General features: G+C 35.7%; 1 long non-coding RNA gene across 3 annotated transcripts in view; it reads left to right on the top strand.

Moving 5' to 3' along the window:
- The window catches only part of LOC309649491, a 600739-nt gene that overhangs the window by 479870 nt on the left and 105540 nt on the right, over positions 1-15329 (top strand). For all 3 annotated transcript variants that reach the window (XR_014257146.1, XR_014257147.1, XR_014257148.1), the window contains one exon: positions 12076-12154. This is a non-coding gene — a long non-coding RNA (uncharacterized lncRNA). The remainder of the gene's footprint in view (positions 1-12075; positions 12155-15329) is intronic.

Consider the following 15329-nt stretch of genomic DNA (forward strand, 5'->3'; position numbering starts at 1 on the left):
GTATCAGTGTCAGAAGAGATGGGAATTTAGGTTTTTGTGCTAACTTGTTAGGGGGAGAGACTAAGCTAGAAAACAAACTTCAAATCATTGTTCTCTTCCCTACATTATCCTCTGTTATTTAGCCTGTTCAGGTATTATATTATAAAGAACTATAACAAGCAGTAGAATCATTCAAAAAGTAGTTATTTCCATGCTGTTATGTGCTGTGATCTCTTCTAGACACTGAGAAGTTTCAAAACTTACAAATTACAGATGAGAAAATTAACATGAAATGCCAAGTAATGGAATCCTAGTTGACCATACCCTCAAATGACTGGGATTTTCTTAAACACTTTTGCATTTTGCATAAATACAAATTTCACTTATGACAAACTATTGCATGAAGCCAATTTCCTTTTAAATTTTATTCTCTAAGACTACAAAAGCCTGGTATCATGCAGGCAAGAATACAGCCTCCATTAATTTCTGTGCCCAAAGTTTCATAGCTGTGGCATAACAAGCTTTGGAATTTATAGAACAGTCATAGAATTATAGAACAATCAAAGCTTTATATAACTGCCACAAATGCTAGCTTCAGCACCACAGGTGGGATTTTAGGAAATGCTAGGGCTACTATTGCAAATGCTGTTCAAAATTTGTTGTTGTTGTTGCTTCCTGCTTCCTTTTTCTTTTTTTTTTTTTTTTTGGTTGGTTGGTTGGTTGATTTTGTCTCTTTTTGAGCAAAGTTTTCTCTCCTTACATTCTACTCCTGTATAACATTTAAAGTCATCTAAGAATCTACACATCTAAAAAGTGTTTAAGACATGATGATTGCTTTAGCCAAATTACACTAGTCAATCCTTACAGTAATCCTCATTTGAGAGATGGGAAAACAGAGGCACAGAGGGGGTGAAATAGGTTGCTCAAGGAGAAACAGCAGGTAAATGATAGAGCAAAATATTGAATTCTACCTTGTTGACCTAGCATATGCCTTTAATAAAATTCTGTTCTGGTCTCTCCCACTAGATCTCCTTTGCTCATCCCCTTTTTCTCTTTTCTGGAGCTGGGGTGGCATAGTAGTGAAATACCATGAATTTTGGCATTAGGGTGGTCTAGGTTAGAATCAGGTCTGGAAAAGTAATTTATGTCTTACAGTCTCCCTCACTCATTAAAATTTGTCAATCATCCTAATTTTTAGAAAATTCTTGGAGAATAAAATGAGACACCCAGTGGGCAGGCAAAAAGTCCAGTTCTTAGGTTCCCACCCCCCTTCCCTCCAGGAAGAAGTCCCCTCATGCATTTCTTTTCTCCTTGATTAACAGCATTGTTTCTACTTCATCCTTCACTCTTCTCTCCTGCTACTACCATCCCTTCTCATTCTCTCTTTCTTTCCACCTCTTATTAACAGAATTTATTTAAAAAGTCAGATAATGTCTACTTCAGATGTAGTCCTAGCCCCACTGCTTAATTGAATTGAATAGTTATGCAGCATTTTAACCTTGAGTCTATTTCTTCATCTATAAAATTCAATAGGTATTCTCAAAGATCCTTCCCAGAACTTCCATTTTGCAATGTTGATGATCTTTCTTTCAGACACACTGGGCACTTATAAAATTTTATTCTACAGATTCTATCCTAATGTTTTCACGTTTCCTGACTTCTGTACCTTACGTTAATTTTCTGATCTTTTATCTACGAATGGAAAGTCATTAAACATTTGAAATGAAATGAAACATCTTGCCCCATCACATTTCAATTCTCTATCTGGCTCTTGCAATTGGAATTTAGTGGCAAATGTGATTTTGAGATTTGGGGGGCTGTATGTGAGCAAGAAATACTGATGCCATCAGCCCACATGTCTGTACCGCCCTGAACTTCGTAGTCTCCATCATTTTCTGAGAAGCAGATGGCAAAGAAAATAATCCTAAAATGCTCCCATCATGAGGCTGTGAGGAAAGGAGAGAGAGAGAGAGAGAGAGAGAGAGAGAGAGAAAGAGGGAGGGAGAGAGAGGGAGAGAGGAAGAGAGATGTTGATTTAGAACCGTGCAATGCATTTGTGCAGTTACTGTCTTGAAAATAAAAAGGATTTCACTGGGAGAAAGATAGCCTTTGCCTCTTGAGGAAAGCACAGTGAGTGTGTATAAAAGAGTGCTTGAAGACTGGGAAGTCATTGACAGATAACTTGTTTAATGTAAGGGTCTGAAGGAGCAGGAGTAGAATTACTACCATGGGAGATATGAAAGAACGCCATTCTTTAGTTTTTCTGGTAACCCCCAAATCTATACTCCAGAGACATTGATCTATTTCATAACTTAAGTCAGCTATGGGAAAGACCTTCTAGGACTAGAGCACATATAAGTACCATAGGCCAGGAACTGGTGCCTGAGTGGAAACTGCCAAAAATTCAAAGTACATAATGGAAAAGAACATGGCTAACTTGCCTTGTTCCTTGATGAGAAACAATCAGACAATTGTGGTTAGTGGCAGAAATAATTTTGGGGTGTTTTGGTCAGATTTTGCTGTGTAATCAACTAAAGAGGTAGTTTAAAACAACAATTATTGATTCTTGCTGGTGAGTCTGTATGTTGCCTGGTGGTTTGCTGACCTAGTCAGGATGTGGTTGGACAGCTGTGCTTCAGACTGTGGGGAAGCTTGGACTGGTTCCTCCCTGCATGATGGACACAGACCTACACCACATACTCTGTCTCCCGTGGAATATCAGGTTAGCCAGAGTGTGCTCTTATTCTAGCAATGGCAGAAGCAGAAAAACAAAGAGATGAAATGAGTAAGATCTCTTGGGGTTTAGGCTTATAAATGGCACACAGTTACTTCCATCCAGATCTCATCAAGCAAAGCAGTCACATGATTTTCTAGAGATCTATTGCTATAAAACAAGTTGAACAAAAACTTAGTGGTGTAAAACAACTATTGTGTTCTCTCAGATTCTGGTGGCTAAGTATTTGGAAAAGGCACAGTATGAATGGCTCTTTTCTGTTCTATGATGTCTGGTCCTCACTTGAGATGATTGAAATGATTGATCACTTGATTAGCTGGGCTGGAGAATCGCCTTCCAAGATGACTTCTTCACTCCTATGTCTGGTCTGGGTTGGGTGGCTGGAGGAAAGAATCAGCTGGGACTGTTGAACACAGTGTCTAAACTTGACCTTCACAGCCTCAGCATAGTTGGATTTCTTACCTGGTAACTCAGGGTTCTTCCAACAAGTATTTCAGAAAATCAGGCAGGAGCTGCATGACTTCTACTGACCCAGACTCAGAAGTTACCCAGTATATTTTATGTTATTTTCTATTAGTTACAGACTAGTCACTAAAGCTGATTCAGATTCCAGGGGAAAGAAATTAGCCCCCAACTCTTGATGGGAGGAAGGTCAAAGATTTGTGGCTCTTTCAAACCATTATGCATAGCTGAGTTCAAATTCAAGTTTCAGGGAAATGCACTCTTCTTCTAGTGAAAGGGATTGTAAAGTCTTATGACATAAACCATGGACACAGGGAGGTGAGAAGAACAAGGGCTAAAAAATCAACATCCATAAGGAATAGGTGAAAACTGACTGATGGCCACAGGGATGGTATTCAGGTGACTAGTTCTTTCACATGTGGTGGGTATGGAAAATACAATATGGTCCTCAAGGAAAGGGATACCTCAAGGCCACTTTATGGTTTCAAGATGGAAACCCTAAAAACTGGTGTCCAAGTTCAAGCAAGTGTAGTGCTAGACAGGACACCTGAGGCAGAAGAAGCTTAGTCATGAGGATTGAGTTCAGAGGGTGTGATTGTACCAGCACATACCAGATCTGAGAGAACAAGATTGAAATAAGATCCTATGTCCCCAGTGAAGGTAATGTCGCCATATTACACTATATCTCTGACCTAATTCAACTGAGCTCTGGAGCTGGAGTGTCTAGATCAGTAGATGGAAGTTATTAGTAGCTCTAGCAAAGGAGGCATGGAAAAAGAGAACAATACTCTTTAATAAATTAAACATTTCTAGAAATATTTGAATATTTGAGATACCAAATAAAGATGTGTTCATTGAATTTTAGTGTTATTGATCAGAATATCTAGCACTTGAATAGCTTATAAAATATCTTTCAAAATATTCCAGAAACTGGAGTCTACTAGAACCCATTATATTGTCAAAAGCTTTCCACTCTAAAAAAAGTAAAGGATGAATATATTCAGTGATACTTTTATCTCTTTTTAAGGCAATATAAATTATTTATTGATTTAAACTATGAGTATTTTCCCCAAAATTAATACAATTTCTGCACTAAAAGAGTACTCCAGATCAGATTTACTAGTAGTAATAAGGAAACTGAACTATCAAGACGGGGGGGCAGCGGGGAGGTGGGAGATGGGGATTATAAACCACACAGAAGCCAAAATGCCAAGAATTTACAATCATACATTAAACTAATAATATTTTCAAGGCTTCCTTGTCAGAGCTCAAGGATAGAAAAGTGGGGTATGACTATTTCACTCAAGAATCATTATTTTTTTTCCTGACACAAGCAGGTCAGACACTGACAGAGATTAGTTGTGCGATCAATGTTTTTGGTTAGAATTTCCAAAACAAACACCATGAATAGTTAACGCATATAAAAGTACATCTGTTTAATAATAATAACCTTAGTTCTAAATTAATTATTTAAAGACCTCTGTATCTTTATAAGCTCTCTCTATATAACTGCATTTTTAGAACGATGTTCACAGAGAGTTCTATCCTGTCCATTAGGGAGTCTTATGTTGATCATCAGGGACCTTGAGGAAGAATTTACATCAAGGTCTTGGTTCTCTGAAGCACAGAGAACTGAAACAGATCATTGTTTTCAGTGCTTGCAATTTTAGTATTTTCTTGGTGTTCTGATTATTTAAATATTATTAATTACTAAAGCTGCAGTTCAGTACCCATTGCCCCCCGAAGCGAGTTTTGATTCCTGAAGATGGAAATGATCTAGGACTCTACTCTGAACAACCATGGAACTTTCAGTATGCCTGTTCACAACACTTAGCACTTTCTAGCTTCAACTTCGTTTATTAACAAGCTTTCCTTAACACATGTAATTAAGCTCTCTGTTTCCCATAGAACTCGTTCCATACGTTTATACATGGGAGGGGATAAAAAGATCATTGAAAGATAATTTTAATTAATTAATATATTCATCACTTCTTCTGATGAACAAGCTATGATATACATTCTCCTGGTGGCATCTTGAATGCACACATAGAAATATAAATTATACACTTAAGGTTTAAACATTTTACTATATGTAAAGTAGGCTCAGCTAAGATAAATAAATACTAATTGAGGCCAATGTCTGCTCTTAAAGGCATATTAGCCATGTATAGTATTTTTAAAGTGACTTGGAGACCTCTGAGTGTAATGCCCTCATTCTGTGCTGCTTCTTGTTATACAAGAGAAATATAACCTCAAATGTAGATATAACATACAGAGATCCAGAAATAACTCTGTCTCAGAGTTACATTATTTGGTTCCTGCATATCAATTGTTTAATCAGTAGATTTATCCTATCCTCCAAGGAGATCTTCCAAAATACAAACACCACCACATCATTGCACCTTTCAGAGGTTCCCTGTCTTCTCATTACCTTCAGTATAACAACTAAGCTCCTCTGCATGACATATACGACCTCTAAGCTACAGCCACAATTTCTGCAATTGCCCTATATTTTCCTATACCTCCAACCTTCTTTGCATGTGTTGTTTTCTTCTCCTGGAAGGACTTTTCTGCTTTTTATGTTTAATTCTGATTACCTTTTACAGCTCAGCTCTAGTAACATTTTTTTGTAACCTATGAACACTTCCACACCTTAGACTTTTACTAAGGCCTTTTGTTCCCAAAGATCCCAAAGTACCAAATGACATCATAGTGTTACTGAGAATATTAAATAAAGTAATAGTTTTAAAGCAATTGATATAGCATTGATACTTGCTAGATACTAAATACTGGTAAATGTTATATTATTGTTTTAATTATTTGTTTTAATTATTAAAACAAATAATTAAATGTTTTAATTATTACCAAATACATACTCTGTTATTCATTTATAATGTATCTTCTAATTATTCACCCATTACCCCTGATTAAGTTTATCAAAGATAAAGCTGTGTTTAACATGTTTGACAAATATGAATAGAAATGATGATCAGGCAAAAGGTAATACTTATAATATTGTTTTATTTGTTTGGAAAATTCTCATACAGTTTTGGATGAGATTTTATATTTGAAGAAGCTTCTTTACACAAACTGTATCTTGGTTCAGGTATAACACTCTGTATAATTTAGGGAACTTCTGATTATAAATCTGTTACCTTGATAAATAATGTATATTGGTTACAATTGCCAGCATAGTCTTTTCTCCAGGGATATCAGCTAAGTTACTTAACACAAAATATAAGTGGTGGGATATTGTTATAGCTTCTAGCATCTTTTAAGAAATTTTTGCAATGTGGTAAATTCTATCTCTGAGTTTTATTCCTGTGGAATCTGGGAATCTGTTTACAGGGTATAAAAATCAGTGTCCAAAGTGGTGCAATTCAGATGTCTCCATGAAGATGGGGTATGGCGAGTAAGGATAAGGGCCTGGAGTAAGAAAGCCTGGTGTTTAATCACAGCTCTATACTGATTGCTTGACCTCAGTGAGGTTACATAATTCCTCTGTGCTTTAGTATACCTATATATAAAATAATAATAGTGTTAATATTTATCTCATAGCATCACTGAGAATTAACAAAGAATTTGTGGCTATCCCACATATTCAGTGCTTCTCGCATGACAGGCACTCAGTAAGGCTTTGTCATTATTTTAATTTTTAACAATACTAATGGAACCCTGCTCATCCTCCCAAGACAGGAGCCACATATCATGGACCAGTGAATACTTGATAGCACCCAGACCATTACTACCCCTTTCTAGTTTGGACCTTTGCTCTTATTGCTTCAACCCATTCCAATGTCTTTGCTTCCCTGAATTCATTGATGTATGTGGTATATGTAAAATGCACAAGTATCTAAAAAGATTTTAGACTTCACCCTCTTATCAGGTCCATTCCATCCCTGAGGTTTTTTATACTAGAGAATAGAGCACATAGATTCCCATAAGCAAAGTCTAGGTTTTTGTGATTTTATATATATATTTCTTATTTATAGCGGGAAGGACTTACGTGTTGAGACATCAAGACTTAAATAGGCACAGCATGTACACGCCAGTTTAGAAGCAACCCAGATTTCTGCGTGTATCTGCTTGCAAGCTGTTTGCTTTTCCCTCTCTCTTCCAACTGGAAGTCACTTATAATCCCTCTCAGAAGGAATTGCCAGCACAAACAATGCAGATTACAAAATGCGAAAAATCCAAAACAAAAGCACATGCTCAAATCTCCCAGGTAAATATATTTCACAATTAAATCTTTTCCTTTGCAACTTTCTGTACCAAAGGGGTGAGTTTTGCCTGTGGTTCTGAATCTGTATTGTGTGAAGGCAGGGCACTGTGGGAGAGTAGTCCACACTGGTGTGATTCCTGTTCCCTGGAGACTACTTTATGTGTTTATCATTCAAAGCTATTCAAGAAGGAGAATGTTATACATGAACTAAATTCCTTGACCACTAGATCATATGCGCTGACTCATAAAGTGAGGAAATACTAACAAAAGTGAAAGAGAGAGAGTGAGTCTGTCATAAAGTCTTAAGTCTCTGGGGGATGTGTGTGGTTCTAAAAATAAGATGATGGCTCTAGTATCAAGACGCCTATGCTAAATCTGAGAATGAAACTAAGCCACAAGAATACCCAGTGAAGAATTAGAGGAGGCTAGTTAAGCCCATAATATGCACAATAAAACCTGACATGGTCGGACTACCATGCTAAAATCCAATCACTGATGGTACTGACGTGTAAAACAGGAGTCTTTTCATTGTATGCCAAGAACAGCCCAATAAGGAAGTTGCAGCTTGTATCTCTTCTTGTAGGTAAGGAAACTCATGCCCAAAGAAACGAACTAAGTGCCCAGATTCACACAAATTCTACCTAGGAGAGCCAAGCCTTCTCTCCAGCCATGGTATCTATAGAACCTGCACTCTTAGTGTCTATACATTCTTTTACACTGGGAAAAACAAGAGAAAAAGGAGAGGAGAAAAGTAACCTTGAGTGTGTGGTCTTTGTTTATCTATCTAGCCCTCACATATAAGGCCATTTTATACATATATCCAAAGAAAGCAAAATAATTCTTATCAACCAAATACAGAATTTAAATTATGGAATATATTTTTGTCAATATGTAATGGTATAAAGGCTGGGAATAGATATGGAAACAAAAAGAAGCTGAGCCACTGTCATGGTGCTGAGCAGTAGGCAGTAGAAGGATGGTACAAAAGAGGTAATCTGTTCTCTACTTCTCACTTTTGTGGACCAAGTATTGGAAATAGACCTTCAAAATTATGATCATTATGTATGACCAGTGTATAAATCCGCACGTTATAAAAACTATTTCTTCAGAAACAATTCCATAGCTAGGGCAATTTCTCCTACCATATATATTTATAGCATTGTCCTCCTTTCTACTTATCATAACTATCATTCCTTTATGTAACTCTCTCTTATGGATTGCCTCTCAGATGAGACTCTCATTCTATAAAGGTATATACTACTTCATTTGCTTTTAGTTCCACATTATGTCTCCTGTATATTGACACATAGTAACTATCCAATAAGTATCCCTTCAGGAGGTTAAAAGGACAGATTTGATTTTCTGATTTCCAAGCCTAGACCTTATTAGCGAGAACACTAGTAGACTCTGTCATATATTTAATGATGAGGGACGATGGCTGATGGGAAGGAAACAGACCAGCAAACTAGAAAAAAAAAAAAAAACATAAAAATATGACATAAGAATCAAAACAACAAAAAATAAAAGTCAAACAGGAATGTTTGATGGCCTTGAGCTGTTTCATTAAAGGAGTAAATAGTATTGTATGATTCTGTAGTCTTCCCTTCAGTGGATCACTATTTGTGAAAGAAAAGCAAACTATGTGAAGAACAATTGAAGTTTTTATAAAAGTTACATTTTAATAATGGCTCCAGTGTTGTGTGTATGTGTGTGTGTGTGTGTGTACACCCACAAAGAGAGAGAAAAAAAGAGATTTACTTTTTAAACCACTTTGAGCAGGAAAAGGAAAACAAATGAATAGACAAAAACTATACATAATGTCTCTTTCAAACATGGGGGGAAAAGGTTCTGCGTAAAACCCCAAATCTCTCCTAAATATATAGCTTTTGTTCCATGCCACTGCTTTAACCAATTCAATGACTTATTCTCTCTAAATTTTATTCCTCAACTACTAGTTGGCATCATCTTTTTTTCTACAGAGACCTGCCGTTAGGAGACTAATGATAATTATCAACAGGACAATATATCTTCAATTAAATGATTATGTCCAACTTGGTATATCAAATGCCAGGTTGGATCTTTTTCAAGGGAGACATCATTTACCTCAGCATCAAAATTATAGTCACATCTTGACAAACACAGATATAGAAATAAAAATAGAATGTTGTTAATAATCCCAAAATGAATAGTTCTGATTCTAAAGGCACAATCAACACCAGGAAACTCTCCTGTGGTTTTCTCTTATCTAAGGTACAAATAAAAATCATCTTGGAAAAAAAGATGTGGGGGCTTCCCTGGTGGCGCAGTGGTTGAGAATCTGCCTGCCAATGCAGGGAACACGGGTTCGAGCCCTGGTCTGGGGGCATCCCACATGCCGCGGAGCAACTAGGCCCATGAGCCACAACTACTGAGCCTGCGCGTCTGGAGCCTGTGCTCTGCAACAAGAGAGGCCGTGATAGTGAGAGGCCCGCACATCGCGATGAAGAGTGGCCCCTGCTTTCTGCAACTAGAGAAAGCCCTCGCGCAGAAACGAAGACCCAACACAGCCAAAAATAAATAATACATAAATAATTTTAAAAAAAGAAAAAAAAAGATGTGGGTATAATAAACTCTCTCTTCCTAACTTTGTGTTTTGGACCAATAGTATTCTTGGGTGCCTTCACGTGAACAAATGATCCTCATGTGTCAGACACATAGGAAGAAAGATGAATAATACAACCTAGCAGTTATAAGCAAAAATATTAGAGTTATGTATTTCTGTTGTTTTTTTAATCTGTAGAACTCAATAGCTGACTGATATTGGAAGTTAATTAACCTTACCAAGAATTGGGCTCCTTATCTTTAAAATGGGAATATGAATTCCTAATTCATTGTATAGTATTCAAGAAATAAAACCACATTACATATAGAGTGCCTAGTACATTAAATCCAGCAGAAACCCAGCTATAACACCTACCCTCCTACTCTCTCCACACATCCATTCAACTACATCCATGTATGTACTGACAGTGTGCCAAGTAAGAAGGTCTTATCTTAAAAGGTAAGGGAATCCATGTAACCTCATCTCAAGTAGACTTGCTATAGACATGTTGAGTCTCTCACTTTCAAAGAGCTATGGCATTGGAGTTATGGCAGTGGAAGATTGCTAGAGGGATGTAGTGAAACTTCTTAGGATTGATGTTCAGTCCTGCTAACATTTCTTTAGCACATTGTCTATAACATGTTTAAATTTAACTGTTAATTGATGTTTACCTGGGTATATGTAAGCTTATAGATATCACATACATACGACCACACATACAAATGATTCTGAAACATAACATATTAGGAACTAGAGTTCTTCAGGGAGACTGCCCAGCTTACAACCCTAGTTCCAAAATGTAAAAGCAGTATAACCCTTGGTCATTGTGCCGATGTTCTCTTATCTTTTGTCAAAGGGGGATAACAGGTTTACAGGGTAGAGGTGAGAACTTTAAACTGTATATCTGTAGCACTAAGAATGGGTATATGATGAGAATTCAGTAAGTATAAGAAGCTTTTCAAGTTACAGTACTGATTGCTGTTGTGCTTTATGATTGTTTTCTTACATTATTTTTGTGGTTGTTGTTATTTAGTAGAACAGGAACACAGGTTTTAAAATCAATAAAGTCAAGATTTAAATCATTTAATCTCTCTCTGAGCTTGAATTTTCACTTTTGTGAAATAATAATGTTGACCTTACAAGATTGTTGTGAGACATAAATGAGCTTTTGTATACAAACTAATTGGCCTGGTGCCTGTCACAGTGGAAGCACACACATTTAGATATTTATATTGATCAATTTTTATATTCATATTTATAAGATATCAGATTAATAATAGTATAGATGTTGTATATAAAGTATATTATTTAAATAATGTATGTTTGCTAGATTCTTGAGTTTATCCTTTCCTCTGCAATATTTTGGTTGTTCATTTTGTTTGTTTTCATGGGTGCCTAATGGGCATAATAACTACGTAGGAAAACAAGCAGATCTCAAAAACTGACCTTGATATATATTTCATATTAGAAACTGAACAGAAAAAAAAACTTTTTTATTTTTATTCTATTGTCTTCTGTCTGCTTCTATCTCTGCAGAGTCAAATGCTATTCTTTTCCGAAAGAAAACATATCATTGACATGATGGTCCAAAACAAATAGCTTTTCTTGAACATTAATTGGGAACTTTGCTGGCAAGAAGATTCCAACATCAAAATGGCCTACAGGCAGAGACATTTCTTTTTTTGTTTCTCTGTTCAACTGTTAAAAATATGGCCTGTCTGATGCATTTGTATCGAGTTTGAAAAAACTTTTTTACAATGAGTTATCTGGCCCTTCAGACAGAGGGATTTAACTGCTAAACAATATTCTATTGACAGAGCATAAGTAATTTAGGACGAAATGAGTACCTACAATGGATTGAGCTCAATGTTAGCCCTATAAACACAAAGTATATGTGGTTCATGCACTAAGAAGATTTTAATATAGTGGAAAAGACTGGTATGTCAAATAGAGGCAATAAAAGCAATGAGTTCAAAAAATAAATAAATATACTGTTATTATGGAGTAAAAAGAACATAATGGTTCTTGGGGGTAGGAAGTCTATTTCCAGAGCAGTTGACTACTGAGATTGACTTTGACTATATCCTTGTTTTTTAGGTGTGCAAAAGGGAAGAAGAACATTGAATGGATGAGGAGCATCATGAATAAAGATTTGAAACCAACATGAAATGACAAGGTAAGTTTAGGCACCTATAAACATTGCTAATTGCTTGAACTTAGAGTGTTATAGTAAGAAGAGAAATAGGAGGAATTAAGGCTAAAACAAGAATCAGACACTTGAACAAAAAGCATCTTTGTTTAAGCTGTGGTGACTAGAAGTCAAGGACAATGTTTAAGCAAAGCAAACAGCATATTCATAGAGGTTTTTGTTGTAGTTTATTTTAAAGTTATATTTCTCTTTTTTTTAAAAAAAAGCTTTATTGAATTTTTACATAAATAGAAAAAAGAACCCTAAAACTGATATGTAGCTACAAAAGGCCCCAAATAGCCAAAGCAACCTTGATTAAGAAGCACAAAGCTAGAGGCATCACACTTACTGACTTCAAACTATATTACAAACTACAGTAATCAAAATAGTATGATACTCCACTGTATATTCTTGCCTTCTTTGTCATAGATTAATTGAGCATAGGTGCATGGGTTTATTTCTGGGCTATCTATCCTATTCTATTGATCTATATTTCTATTTTTGTGCCAGTACCATACTGTTTTGATGACTTCAGCTTTGTTGTACAGTCTGAAGTCAGGGGGCTTGACTCCTTCAGCTCCGTTTTTCTTTCTCAAGATTGCTTTGGCTATTCAGGGTCTTTTGTGTTTCCATACAAATTTAATTTTTTTTGTTCTAGTTCTGTGAAAAATTCCATTGGTAATTTGATAGAGATTGCACTGAATCTGTAGACTGTCTTCAGTAGTACAGTCATTTTGACAATATTGATTCTTCCAATCCAAGAACATGGTATATCTTTCCATTTGTTTGTGTCATCTTTGATTTCTTTCATCAGCATCTTATTGTTTTCATAGTACAGGGCTTTGCCTCCTTAGGTAGGTATATTCCTAGTTATTTTATTCTTTTTGTTGTGATGGTAAATGGAATTGTTTCCTTAATTTCTCTTTCTGATATTTTGTTGTTTGTGTATAGGAATGCAACAGATTTCTGTGTATTAATTTTGTATCCTGCAACTTTACTGAATCCATTGATGAGCTCCAGTAGTTTTCCGGTAGTGCCTTTAGAATTTTCTATGTGTAGTATCACATCATCTGCAAACAGTGACAGTTTTACTTCTTCTTTTCCTGGATTTCTTTTATTTCTTTTCTCCGATTGCTGTGACTAGAACTTCCAAAACTATGTTGGATAAAAGTGGTGAGAGTGTCTTGTTCCTGATCTTAGAGGAAATGCTTTCAGCTTTTCACTGTTGCATATGATGTTAGCTATGAGTTTGTCATTCATGGTCTTTATTATGTTGAGGTATGTTCCCTCTATGCCCACTTGCTGGAGAGTTGTTTTTTCTTTTAATCATAAATGAGTGTTGAATAAATGATGCTGGGAAAACTGGACAGCTACATGTAAAATAAAGTAGAACATTCTCTAACACCATACGCAAAATTAAACTTAAAATGGATTAAAGACCTAAATGTAAGACCAGATACTATAAAGCTCCTAGAGGAAAACACAGGCAGAACACACTTTGTCATAAATCTCAGCAATATATTTTTAGATCTGTCTCCCAGAATAATGGAAATAAAAACAAAAATAAACAAATGGGACCTAATTAAACTTAAAAGCTTTTGCACAGCAAAGGAACCATGAACAAAACAAAAAGACAACCTACAGCATGGGAGAAAATATTTGCATATGATGTGACTGACAAAGGATTAATCTCCAAAATATACAAACAGCTCATGCAGCTCAATATCAAAACAAACAAACAACCCAATCAAAAAATGGCAGAACACCAAAATAGACATTTCTCCAAAGAAGACATACAGATGGCCAAGAGGCACATGAACAAATGCTCAGCATTGCTAATTAATAGAGAAATGCAGATCAAAACTATAATGAGGTACCACCTCACACCGGTCAAAATGGTCATCATCAAAAAGTTTACAAACAATAAATGCTAGAGAGTGCAATGAGAAAAAGGAACCCTCCTACACTGTTGGTGGGAATGTAAATAGGTACAGCCACTATGGAGAACAGTATGGAGATTCCTTAAAAAACTAAAAGTAGAACTACCATATGATCCGGCAGTCCCACTCCTGGGGATATATCCATAGAAAACCATAATTTGAAAAGATACATGCACCCAGTGTTCATTGCAGCACTATTTACAGTAGCCACGACATGGAAGCAACCTAAATGTCCACTGACAGATGAATGGATAAAGAGGATGTGGTATATATATGCAATGGAATATTACTCAGCCATAAGAAGGATGAAATTTTACCCTTTGCAGAACATGGATGGACCTAGAGATTATCAAACTAAGTGAAGTAAGCCAGACAGAGAAAGACAAATATCATATGATATTGCTTATATGTGGATTCTAAAAAAAAAAAAATTATACAAATGAACTTATGTACAGAACAGAAATAGACCCACAGATATAGAAAACAAACTTATGATTACCAAAGGGCAAGGAGGGAGTGGGATAATTTAGGAGTTTGGGATTAACATATACACACTCTATGTGTAAAATAGATAACCAACAAGGACATACTGTATAGCACAGGGAACTATACTCAGTATTTTGTAATAACCTCTAAGGGAGAAGAATCTGAGAAAGAATATTTCTGTGTGTACATATATATATATATGTACACACATATATATAATACACACATATATATATATACACAAACACATATATATATATCTATATATCTATATATATAGATATATAGATATATATATATATCTGAATCACTTTGCTGTACACCTGAAACTAACACAGCATTGTAAATCAACTGTGCTTCAATAAAAATAAAAATTCAAAAAAGTATGATACTGGCATAAAAACAGATAAATAGACCAATGTTACAGAATACAGAACATAGAAATAAACCAGCACCTTATCAGTCAACTGATCTTCAACAGGGGTGCCAAAACACACAATGGGGAAAGGATAGTCTCTTCAACAAATGGTGTTAGGAAAACTAGATATCTATATGCAAAAGAATGAAATTGGACCTTTCAAGCACCATATACAAAAATCAATGCAAAATGGATTAAATAATTAAACATAAGATGTGAAAGCACAAAACTCCTAGAAGAAAACGTAGGGGAAGTTTTTCTTAATGTCATTCTTGGCAATAATTTTTTAGATATGACACCAAGAGCACAGGCAACAAAA

This window comes from Balaenoptera physalus, assembly GCF_965194825.1.
Source record: "Balaenoptera physalus genome assembly, chromosome: 19".
Lineage (NCBI taxonomy): Eukaryota > Metazoa > Chordata > Mammalia > Artiodactyla > Balaenopteridae > Balaenoptera > Balaenoptera physalus.